This window comes from Oryx dammah, unplaced genomic scaffold, assembly GCF_014754425.2.
Source record: "Oryx dammah isolate SB20612 unplaced genomic scaffold, SCBI_Odam_1.1 HiC_scaffold_8, whole genome shotgun sequence".
In the NCBI taxonomy this organism is placed as follows: Eukaryota; Metazoa; Chordata; class Mammalia; order Artiodactyla; family Bovidae; genus Oryx; species Oryx dammah.
The window spans coordinates 55,859,420-55,871,929 of record NW_024070192.1 but is presented as its reverse complement, the minus strand read 5'-3'; the positions used below and the strand labels follow the sequence as shown (position 1 = coordinate 55,871,929).

The 12,510-nt window shown below is 42.7% G+C and overlaps 1 non-coding gene across 1 annotated transcript; it reads right to left on the bottom strand.

Moving 5' to 3' along the window:
• Nucleotides 1–3,375: 3,375 nt before the first annotated feature.
• Nucleotides 3,376–3,460, bottom strand: LOC120867534. The gene has a single exon (XR_005721953.1). It is a non-coding gene; the product is annotated as a small nucleolar RNA Z195/SNORD33/SNORD32 family (small nucleolar RNA).
• Between the last annotated feature and the right edge of the window lie 9,050 nt (nt 3,461–12,510).

Sequence of the window (12,510 nt, the reverse complement as noted above, 5' to 3'; positions counted from 1 at the left end):
GCGTCCCCTGCACTGTAAGGCCGGTTCTTAAGCACTGGGCCACAGGAGAAGTCCCCTTAGCAAAACTTGACTGATGCACTAGGTGTCAGAAGAGCTACATTTTAGCTTATCTTGGTGGGCTCTATGTTTCAGATGTGGCGACTCTGGACAAACCAGTTAGCCTGCCTGTGCCTCAGTTTCCCTCACTTGTAACCCTCAGCCTTGTGCCTTTGCGTTGCCCATGGATGGAATGCGAACAGCTCTGTAAAAGTGCGAAGTGGAGAAGCGAGCCTGCTGAAGGCGACGTGAGGAAGACAGTGTTCTCTCATCTTTTCTCCAGACACAAAGATTGGGGAGTACTGAAAATTCAGGTTATGCAAATAGTACAGTGCCCTGTACCAATATCTGGAAGAGGTCTTTAATCTGGAGCATTATAAACACAAGGAACTTTGTTAAAATGAACAGACTGTGGAAACCTTAAAGGCTCAACTCCCTGCCCCAGATAGGCCTTGTGGGTCTAATAAGGACCCAGCCGGGCCTCAGGGGGCCCTCTCTGCCCTAGTCCTTTCCAGTGTACTGTGGCCTCCAGGGGCTGTCAAGCCCTTTCCTTAGCCCCATTCTGTTCTGTTCTGTGCTGGGGCTCCCTTGTTTCCTGGCCTTGAATGGCAGTGGCAGGAAGTCACCAGGTTTTACATCTATAACTGCACAGAATACATGGCATTAATATGGGAGCCTCATCACTCTTTGTAAAGACTTTTTCCTCTAGCACAGCCTATGGAATGCCTCTTCAGTTATTTATTATCTTCAGGAAGGGTCTCCCCCCACCCCCTCTGTCTCTCTTTCTTTGCTTACCTACTTTATGACTTCCTTTTACACCCTGGGCATTCCATCGCTGTGGTCTCTGTGCTCTCCCAGCACTGTGGTGGGCTGGTTTATATACCTTCCTCCCTTCTCTTAACAGAATGAATTAGTTTCCATGTTAAGTTCAGCTGAGAAAAACCTCTACTGCATGGAAATGTAGGCTCTGATACTTCCGTGTATGTGTGTGTGTGTGTGTGTGTGTGTGTGTGTGTATGCCACCATCAACTCCCCTCCAGCTGCAGTTGGCCAGAACTTCCCCATTAATTATTTCACATTCCAAACATGAAGGCTACAAAAGCATTCACAAATTGTAAAACTACACAGACATGTCAAAAAGTCCTGAATGCATATACTGTTAGGGCTACAAGAGAGCTTGGTTAACATTTAATCTAGCTCTTCCATTTGAAGTTTGTGACTATTGAAGCCTGACTTCCTCAGAGTATTTCCTTTGCAGTCTGACTATCTCAAAAAACCACGCTGAATCATTCTGTTCTTCTTTAAATGCATCATAGATAATCTCTATATTCCAACTTTTTCTGTACTTCATGATCCTTTCTCTAAGCTTAAAATAATAATTTCCTTTCAATACAGGGCTTGGAGATACCTCATCTGAAAGAAGTGGTAGGTGTTTCTAAAATGGTGAGGTCTATATATTTTTACAGTAACACATGGTTTAGAGCAATGAACAGGATGTTTTTCCCATTGTTGTCATTGTCCAGCCCCTAAGCAGACTCTGTGTGACCCCATAGACTAAACGCATGCCAGGTTTCCCTGTCCTTCACTAGCTCCTTGAGTTAAATCAAAGTCATGTCCATTGAGTCGGTGACGCCATCCAAACATCTCATCCTCTGTCATCCCTTTCCCCTCCTGCCTTCAATCTTTCTTTCATGTCTTTTCCAATGAGACAGCTCTTCGTATCAGGTGGCCAAAGTATTGGAGCTTCAGCTACTGCATCCGTCCTTCCAATAAATATTCAGGATTGGTTTCCTTTTGGATTGACTGGTTTTATCCTTGCAGTCCAAGGACTCTCAAGAGTCTTCTCCATCACTACAATTGGAAAGCATCAATCTTTGTCCCTTAGCCTCATTTGTGGCCTAAATATCACATCTGTAAGTGACTACAGGAAACACTATAGTTTTGACTATATGGATTTTTGTCTACAAAGTGATGTCTGCTTTTTAATGTGCTGTCTGGGTTTGTTATAGCTTTTCTTCCAAGGAGTAAGCATCTTTTAATTTTGTGACTGCAGTCACTGTCTGCAGTCATTTTTGAGCTCAAGAAAATAAATTTGTCACTGTTTCCCCATCTCAGTCAGTTCAGTCGCTCAGTTGTGTCTGACTTTTTGTGACCACATGGACTGCAGCATGCCAGGCTTCCCTGTCCTTCACCAACTCCCGAAGCCTGCTCAAACTCATGTCCATCGAGTTGGTGATGCCATCCAACCATCTCATCCTCTGTCATCCCCTTCTCCTCCTGCCCCCAATCTTTCCCAGCAACAGGGTCTTTTCCAAGGATTCAGTTCTTTGCATCAGGTGGCCAAAGTATTGGAGCTTCAGCTTCAGCATCAGTCCTTCCAATGAATATTGAGGACTGATTTTCTTGAGGATGGACTGGTTGGATCTCCTTGCAAGACTCTCAAGAATCTTCTTCAGTGCTCAGTTTTCTTTATAGTCCAAATCTCACATCCATACATCAGTTCAGTTCAGTTCAGTCGCTCAGTCGTGTCCGACTCTTTGTGACCCCATGAATCGCAGCACACCAGGCCTCCCTGTCCATCACCATCTCACTACTGGAAAAGCCACAGCTTCGACTAGATGGACCTTTGTGGCAAAATAATGTCCTGCTTTTTAATATGCTATCTAGGTTTGTCATAGTTTTTCTTCCAAGGAGCAAGCATCTTTTAATTTCATTGCTGCAGTCACCATCTGCAGTGATTTTGGAGCCCCCAAAATAAAGTCTGTCACTATTTCCACTGTTTCCCCATCTATTTGCCATGAAATGATGGGACGGGATGCCACGCACCTGCTACTAGGTTATCTGAAGAGCTCACGGACAGTTTTTGGTTTTTGTTTTTTGTTTTTTAAAGAATAAGCAGTCTGTTTTATTGAGTGCTCGGAGTAGGAGTCCATGGGTATTGAGGATCTCTGGGAACCTGTAAATTTCCTTCTCTGTTCTTTTTGTCCTGCTTCCATAGCCTCATGAGCTGCTGCTTCTTGTGAAAATAGATCTTGACCTTCTTCTTCCTCTTCTCCTCCAGGGTGGCCATAACTGCCTTGTTCTCCAGCCAGCCTCCTGAGCAGATGCCCTAGGTAGGGAAACTTCTGCATAAGGTTCAGACACACGACTCAGAGAGCGGCAGAAACATCATCCATTTTTTTTGTCATGGAGTGCTGGGATCCCTCAAATGCCCTGAGGCAGTCCAGAGCAGCCTGGCCTCGTGTTGTCCTGGGGGCAGCATGCCTGTGGGCAGAGGACACCGGGCTTGCTCAGCGGGGCATGCGAAGACATTGCTGCCCCTGCCAAGCAGGTGGGGTGGTGGCCACAGGTGGCAGTGCCTGTGGACTCATCTAATACACGGGAAACTCGAACATGAGAGGGAAAAGTCCTCATCACTGGCCTCCTGGACAGCTTTATTGAGAAGCTTGGCAGCCTAAGATCCCAGTGTTATTCACTGCTGATCAAGAATAATGTATCCTTGGGAATTTCAGGCCAGTAAAAATTAAAATGAGGAGGGAGAGACTGGTATCGGATTTCAAACTTTTTTTGAGCACCCAACTTGAAGAAAAAGCTGTGAATTAATAGTGCCCCCCTGCCCTGTACACTATTCCAAACTCATTCTACTGAAAAATTCTTCACATTTATGGTTTTATTTTTCATTTTTCTAATTACATTTTAAATTAGGTCTTTAAGAAAGAAGCTGGTGCCCCTTACACTTTTCAGAGTGGTCTGAGAAATGCCATATCAATGTATCTGAGGAAAAAATAGGAAAACAAGATTTTTTTACAGTTTTGTTTTTCAATCAATACCTAAAATAGTGACCAGAAGCAAACATTCACTGGTGCATCCCCAAGCAGAATTCTAGGCAGTCGGATTCATCTTCCCCGACCTCCCCAAGCTATGGACTCTACGCTGCCTCTGCAGGCCCCTAGAACAGATAAATAAAGTAGGACGAAACGAGCAGACTTCTGATGGGTTTCACTAGTGGCTCAGATGGTAAAGAATCTGCCTGCAATGCCTGAGACCTGAGTTTTGTCCCAGGGTTGGGAAGACCCTCTAAAGAAGGGCATGGCTACCCACTCCAGTATTCTTGCCTGGAGAATTCCGTGGACAGAGGAGCCTGTCAGGCTACAGTCCATGGGGTCCCAAAGAGTCAGACACGACTGAGCGACTTTCACTTCACTTCACTTCATGATGGCAAAGACCATCAGGAAGAAAATATCCACCACTCTGGCAAAGAGGACTCTGGATTCCTGTGAGCTGTGAGCGTGGAGTTTGCAGTCAGTGGAGAGAAATGACTCGCTCTACCCTGTGCTGCTCAACCCCCTTTGCCCCTCCCCTCCCAGGGCCTTTGACAAAAGGATGCTGCTGCCCCTTCAGCTGACTTCCCTCCTCCCTCCCTTCCACAGCCAACCAGTCACAAATCTGGGGAAGTAACCAGGGAACGGCTCCATACAGACCAAGCAGAAGTGAAGAGACTGAATTTCTCCCTAGGGACCCAGTCCCAATCCTTTGTATCTAAATGAAGTCTGCATGACATGCACAGAGGAGATCTCAACTGTATCCAGATGCCTTAGGAATGATTCCTCCTGAATGAGTTTCTTCTCCCTGTTCCCTCTCACACTCTGGGAAAATCATCTCAGAACAATGATGGTTGGGAATTGGAATGGGCCAAGAATTGGCAAGCAATAAATGTCATGTCACAGCAGACCCTGGCAAAGGTCCCATGGGAGTCTCAGCTGGCATCTCTGGGCATAGAGTTAACACTGATGGGACAGATTTTGCATAAATGATGTTTTGTTTTGTTTTTTTCAAAGAACGATTTGACTTATTTAAATCAAAATGAACAAAAAAGCTCCAGTTCACCTACGACACCCAATCCAAACACAAATCCGTTCTCTGTATCTATGAGCTTGCTTTCTTTTGCTAAATAAGTACTTAAAAGAACAAGAGTACCACCATCCACAATCTTGATTATTTTTTAAAAGAGAGACCACTTTAGAGCAAAAACAAGAAACAGGACATACCCTCTCCACACTGCTTTTCTTTTTCATATTTTTTTCAGTGCATCTCTCCAAATCAGCTCAGGTCAGTTCAGTCGTGCCATCGTGTCCTACTCTTTGCGACCCCATGGACTGCAGCACGCCAGACTTCTTGGTTCATCACCAACTCCTGGAGCTTGCTCAAACTCATGTCCATCAAGTCACTGATGCCATCCAACCATCTCATCCTCTGTCAACACCTTCTCCTCTTGCCTTCAACCGTGCCCAGCATCAGAGTCTTTTTCAGTGAGTCAGTTCTTCCCATCAGGTGGCCAAAGTATCAGAGTTTCAGTTTCAGCATCAGTCCTTCCAATGAATATTCAGAACTGAGTTCCTTTAGGATTGACTGGTTTGATCTCCTTGCAGTCCAAGGGACTGTCAAGAGTCTTCTCCAATACCACAGTTCAAAAGCATCAATTTTACACCACTCAGCTTTCTTTATGGTGCAACTCTCTCATCCATACATGACTACTGGAAAAATCATGGCTTTGACTAGACTGATCTTTGTCAGCAAAGTAATATCTCTGCTTTTAATATGCATGCCATCTAGGTTTGTCATAGCTTTTTCCCAAGGAGCAAGTGTCTTAATTTCATGGCTGCAGTCACCATCTGCAGTGATTTTAGCCCAAGAAAAGAAAGGCCTGTCACTGTTTCCATTGTTTCCCCATCTATTTGCCATGGAGAGATGCCATGATCTTCGTTTCTTGAATGTTGAGTTTTAAGCCAGCTTTTTCACTCTCCTCTTTTACTTTCATCAAGAGGCTCTTTATATCCTCTTCACTTTCTGCCATAATGTTGGTGTCATCTGCATATCTAAGGTTATTGATATTTCACCTGGCAATCTTGATTCCAGCTTTTGCTTCATCCAGCCTAGCATTTTGCATGATGTACTCTGCATTAAGTTAAACAAGCAAGGTGATAATAAACAGCTTTGATGTACTCCTTTCCCAATTTGGAACCAGTCTGTTGCTGCATGTCCAGTTCTGTTGTTTTTTGAACTGCATACAGATTTCTCAGGAGGCGTGTAAGGTGGTCTGGTATTCCCATCTCCTTAAGAATTTTCCACAATTTTTTGTGATCTACTCAGTCAAAGGCTTAGTCAATGAAGCAGAAGTAGGTGTTTTTTCTGGAATTCTTTTAATTTTTCTATGATTCTGCAGATGTTGGCAATTTGATCTCTGGTTTCTCTGCCTTTTCTAAATCCTGCTTGCACATCTGGAAGTTCTCGGTTCATGTACTGTTGAAGCCTAGTTGGAGAATTTTGATCGTGACCTTGCTAACATGTGAAATAAGTGCAACTGTGCAGTAGTTTGAGCATTCTTTGGCACTGCCTGTCTTTGGCATTGGAATTAAAACTAACCTTTTCACTCCTGGCTGAGTATTCCAAATTTGCTGGTGTATTGAGTGCAGCACATCAAGAGCATGGTCTTATAGGATTTGAAATACCTCAGCTGGAATTCAATCACCTCCACTAGCTTTGTTCGTAATGATGCTTCCTAAGGCCCACTTGACTTCACAATCCAGGATATCTGGCCCTTGGTGAGTGATCACACCATCGTGATTATCTGGGCCATTAAGATCTCTTTTGTATATTTCTTCTGTGTATTCTTGCCACCTTTCTGAATATCTTCTGCTTCTGTTAGGTCCATAACATTTCTCTCCTTTATTGTGTTCATCTTTGTATGAAATGTCCCTTGGTACCTCTAATTTTCTTCAAGAGATCTCTAGTCTTTCCCATTCTATTGTTTCCTCTATTTCTTTGCATTGATCACTGAGGAAGGCTTTCTTATTGCTCCTTTCTATTCTTTGGAACTCTGCATCCAGATGGATATAGCTTTCTTTTTCTTCTTTGCCTTTTACTTTTCTTCTTTTTTCAGCTATTTATAAGGCATCCTCAGACAACAATCAAGATAGTCTTGATCACAACATCTTGTACAATGTCCCAAATCACCATCCATAGTACTCTGTCTATCAGATCTAATCCCTTCAATTTGTTTGTCATTTCCACTGTATAAGGTATTTGATTTAGGTCATACCTGAATGGTCTAGTGGTTTTCTCCACTTTCCTCAGTATAAGTCTGAATTTTGCAATAAGGAGTTCATGATCTGAGCCACAGTCAGCTCCCAGTCTTGTTTTAGCTGTCTGTATAGAGCTTCTCAATCTTTGACTGCAAAGAATATAATTAGTCTGATTTCAGTAGAGACAATCTGGTAATGTACATGTGTAGTCATTTCTTTTGTTTTTGGAAGAGGGATTTTTCTGTGACCAGTGTGTTCTTTTGGCAAAACTCTGTTGGCCTTTGCCCTGCTTCATTTTGTCCTCCATGGCCAAACTTGCCTGTTACTCTAGGTATCTCTTGACTTCCTACTTTTGCTTTCCAGTCCCCTATGATGAAAAGGACATCTTTTTTTTTTTTTTTTTTTTTGGTGTTAGTTCTAGAAGGTCTTGTAGGTCTTCATGGAACCATTCAAATTCAGCTTCTTTGGCATTAGTGGTTAGGGCATAGACTTAGATTACTGATATTGAATAGTTTGCCCAGAAAACTAACATAGATAATTCTGTTATTTTTGAGATTGAATCCAAGCACTACATTTTGGACTCTTGATAGACTATAAGGGCTACTCCATTTCTTCTAAGGGATTCTTGCCCACAGTAGTAGGTATAATGGTCATCTGAGTTAAATTCACCCATTTCAGTCCATTTTAGTTCACTGTTTTCCAAAAACATCAATGTTCACTCTTGCCATCTCCTGTTTGACAACTTCCAATTTACGTGGATTCATGAACTTAACATTCCAGGTACCTATGCAATATTCTTCTTTACAGCATCAGACTTTATTTTACCACCAGTCACATCCACAACTGTGTGTTGTTTTCACTTTGGCTCAGCTTCTTCATTCTTTCTGGAGCTATTTTCCCCCTCTTCTCCAGTAGCACATAGGGCACCTACCATCCTGGGGAGTTCATCTTTCAGTATCATATCTTTTTGCCTTTTCATGGGGTTCTCAAGACAAGAATAATGAAGTGGTTTACTCTTCCCTTCTCCACGTTTTATCAGAACTCTCCACCATGATCCATCAGTCTTGGGTGGCCCTACATGGTATGGCTCATAGTTTCATTGAGTCAGACAAGGCTGTGGTCCATGTGATCAGTTTGGTTATTTATTGTAGACCATCCTGAGTTTCCTGCTCAGGCTCTCACAAGGCTGCCATCAGGATATCAGTGGGGTGTATTCCTTTCTGGATCTTTGGATCCTCTTCCAAGTTCATGGGGCTGTCAGCAGAATTCAGTTCTTTGTAGCTGTAGGGCTGAGGGCCCCTCTTTCTTTCTGGTTGTCACTGGGGTCCTCTCTTGAGCCTTCTCACAACATTGGCTTTTGGAAACCACCAAATCTATATTAATCCAAGAGTCAGAGATGTGAGTTATAATGTCAAATCCTATAAAAAAAATTATGGAGAACACAAATCCTTTGATGTATGTTGGTATTAATTATCGCTAATATCATGAGGTTCTTTCATGAGGCCAAGGTGTTGTTTATGTCCGAAGATTTCTTGATTATTTGAGACAGCATGAGGAAATCAGCATACCCAGATATAAAAACCTTGCTGAGAGATTCTCTAATCTTGACACACCTCCATAAACCACCCCACCTTCATCTTTAAAAGAAGAGTCTGTTCTACAGAATGTTGTATGAAAAGAAATAGTAAATCTGAAAGCATTTAATAACTATAAAGTGATCTGTAGCTGTGAGATTTTGTCAGTATCTCTAAGATTTTTAGTTTAATCAAAACCCCATCAAGACTGTGTTAATCTGCTTGCAATGTCTGAGGCAATATCAAAATATGTTCTATGTAGCATACTACAGTGTATTATGTATATGTTCGTGCCTGGCACAAAATAGGCACTCTATTATTTTCTGTTCCCTTTACCCACTAAAAGTACATGCTTTGACTCTCTAGCTAACACCAAACATTCTGCAGAAAAAGTGATAGTCAAGCTGCAGTTATGCTTCTATGATCCTTTTGAAATTTTCTTTGATAAACAAATGGAGAGAAAATCAGAATAATCTTTATGTTATGAAAACTTTCATCCTGCTCATACATCAGCTTTTTCACCTCACTTCTTTCTCTCTCTCTTTGCGCCCTCTACTGACTGCAAGTTTGTATTGATTTAGCAAACTGAACTGATTTGAACAAAGTGCAAGTGAAAGTTGCTCAGTCGTGTCCAACTCTTTGAGACCTCATGCACTATACAGTCCATGGAATTCTCCAGGCCAGAATATTGGAGTGGGTAGCTGTTCCCTTCTCCAGGGGATCTTCCCAACCCAGAGATTGAACCCAGGTCTTCCACATTGCAAGCAGATTCTTTATTCAGGTTTCCCACATTGCAGGCGGATTCTTTACCCGTTGAGCCACAAGGGAGCGCCAAGAATCCCTTCACCGGGGGATCTTCCCGAACCAGGAACTGAACCAGGGTCTCCCGCATTGCATACGGATTCTTTACCAACTGAGCTATCAGGGAAGACCCATTTTGAACAAAAAGATTACAATTCTCCAGCCTGTGACTGTATGCTACTTTTCTCACAAAAAATAGGATCAGGCTGCATATGTTTTTAAAAATTTGCTTTTAGCACTAACTGTGTACGGCAAATAGCTTTCTATGTCAATAAATGTATCATCATAATGGCTACATGGTGTTGCATTGCAAGGATGTCCCATCCTTATGAGAGCACTTTGAGTCTGCCTCAGCTTTTCTCATTGCTTTTTTTTAAAGTTTCCTTTTATGCCTCATATACTCCATGAAGATATGTTAGAAACTAGAGCCAAAATTGATAACACTCCATAATTAACCCTGGAATCTAAAACAGATACATCAGTACTAAGAATCACAATACTGCCGAATATTTCTCCTGTCAGTTCCCATTCCCGGCACTTATCTTTTCCTATTAAATTGCACCAAAATATGTCACAAGCAAAGAGCAAACATTTTAAAAGATTTAAAATCTTGTTTGCAATAGGACCCAAGAAGATAGTTCATCTCCAAAATGAGGATTGATTATCATGAATAAGGAAATAATTGAGGTCTGGAAAGATTGAGTGAAAATTAGAAATGTCTTTGGCATGTTCACCCCCTGCTGAAGGAATGAATACCCTAAATTATACTAAAAAAAAATCAATTAATGAAGCTGAAAAAAAAAAAAAACTTGAGAGCTCTCTCAAGACTCACAGGAAAACAACAAATAATTGGAAATAATGAGAGAAAAGATAAATAAGGAATCCAACAGATGTAATTATGCAAAATAGGAATTCCAGAGCAGGAAATGGAACCAGAAGAACACAATTAACAATTAAATGACAAAAGACATTTTTGAGTTAAAGAAATATTTGTTTGAAGCTTTAAAAAGATCCACTAAGACTTCCTTGGTGGTCCAGTGGATAAGAATTCATCTGCCCACGCAGGAGACACAGGTTCCATCCCTGCTCCAGGAAGATTCACGTGCTGGGGAATAACTAAGCCCATGCGCCACAACTTCTGAGACCACGTTCTGGAGCCCAGGAGCTGCAGCGACCGTACCTGTGTGCTGCAGCTATGGCAACCTGCACGCCTAGAGCCCATGCTCTGCAACAAGAGAAGCCACTGCATGAAAAGCCCGCGACCCCAACGAAGAGTAGCCCCCACTCACCACAGCTAGAGAAAGCCCGCATGCAGCAACAAAGACCCAGGGCAACCAAAATAAAAATAATCTTTTAAAAAGGCTCACTAAAAACAAATGAAACACATGCCTAGGTATACGCAGCCAAAATTCTTGAATATAAAAGACAACCCAAGCTTTTTGCATGAATTGAAGCTTTTAAAACACAGAAAATCATGCATTCCAGAGAAGAACACAAATCAAGCTGTTCTTCCTAAAGCTAAATGCCAATCATCAATGTTTACAGAACTTTGAGAATGGGTCAAAATTAAGCATTCAAGAATAGTAAAGACATAACTTAAGAGAGCTAAAACTGAACAATAAAAGCATGGTTTTGAAGCATTCTGCAAAGGTAAAAATATAATTCTTTAAGGAGAGGATTGATGTTGTGAACCACAACAGTAATAGCTTAGCGAAAGGTAGCATAAAATCACTATATTTTTTTTCCTTTGGGGGGATGAGATTAATATTTTATATTGACGTATAGTTGATGCACGATACTATGTAAGTCACAGATCTACACGACACTGATTCACAATCGTAAAGCTTATTCTCCCTTTTTAGTTATAAAACATTGCCTGCGCCCCACATGCTGTCCGATATGTCTCTGTAGTCTATTTTAGACCTAATAGTTTGTACCTCTTCACCGCCCTCCCCACTTTTCTCCCTAAACTGGTAACCGCTAGTTTGTTCTCTGTATCTGTAAGTCTGTTTCTTTCTCATTATAGTCATTAGCTTGTTCTACTTTAGATTCCACATATAAGCGATCGCATACAGTCGGCCAGTCTCTCTCTGACTTATTTCACGTAGCATAATGCCCTCCAAGTCCATCCATATTGCTGCAAATGGCAACATTTTCTTCTTTTTATGATCAAGTAGCATTTCACTGTATATATAAGCCACTTCTTCTTCTTCCTTTTTTAAGAGACAAAAATCTTTCACTGTCAAGCACCATGCATCTCCTGGAAACCACGCATTGTGAGGAGGTTGAGGCTGAGGTTCAGGGAATCAGAATCCAGCACCCAAAAATACATCAGACAAGCGAGTCCTGCCAGGCGGAGAGGAGATCTTGCAGGACTCACAGGGGTATCAGTGGAGGGGTAGCGCGTCCCCTGATGTGAACTGCGGGGAAACTTCATTACATGCCAGGCCACCCACAGCCACTGCCAGACCTCTCTGCTGGCTCCTGGCCTCCGATCACCATCGGTGCCAGTGTGCGGTGCCCAGGGCCTGCCGTGGTCTGTTCTCCAGCACCAGGAACTCTTGGGACATGGATTGCCGTGCTGTGGGCAGTCGCTCAGTCGTGTCTGACTCTCTGAGACCCCATGGACTGTAGCCCGCCAGGCTCCTCTGTCCATGGGGCGTCTCCAGGCAAGAATACTGGAGAGGGTGGCCATGCCGTCCTCCAAGGGATCTTCTCAACCTACGGATCAAACCCGGGTCTCCCGCATGGCATGACTCTTCACCCTCGGAGCCATAAGGGAAGCCCTGGGACGTGGATTATTTCTTCCAAATTCAGTAAAATACACATTGAAGTAAGCTCTACAGTGAATGGCTCTGTACTCTGGGAAGCTTCACTGCCTCTAAGTAGGGGCGACATTCGCGGGAGCAGCTACGAGAATTCGCCTCCAATCACAGTCTGTAGTGGGGTTCTGAGCACCAATCTGTGACTGCGCTGAGCACATCCTTAGCAACACCCGTGCAAGGACTAACTCTGAG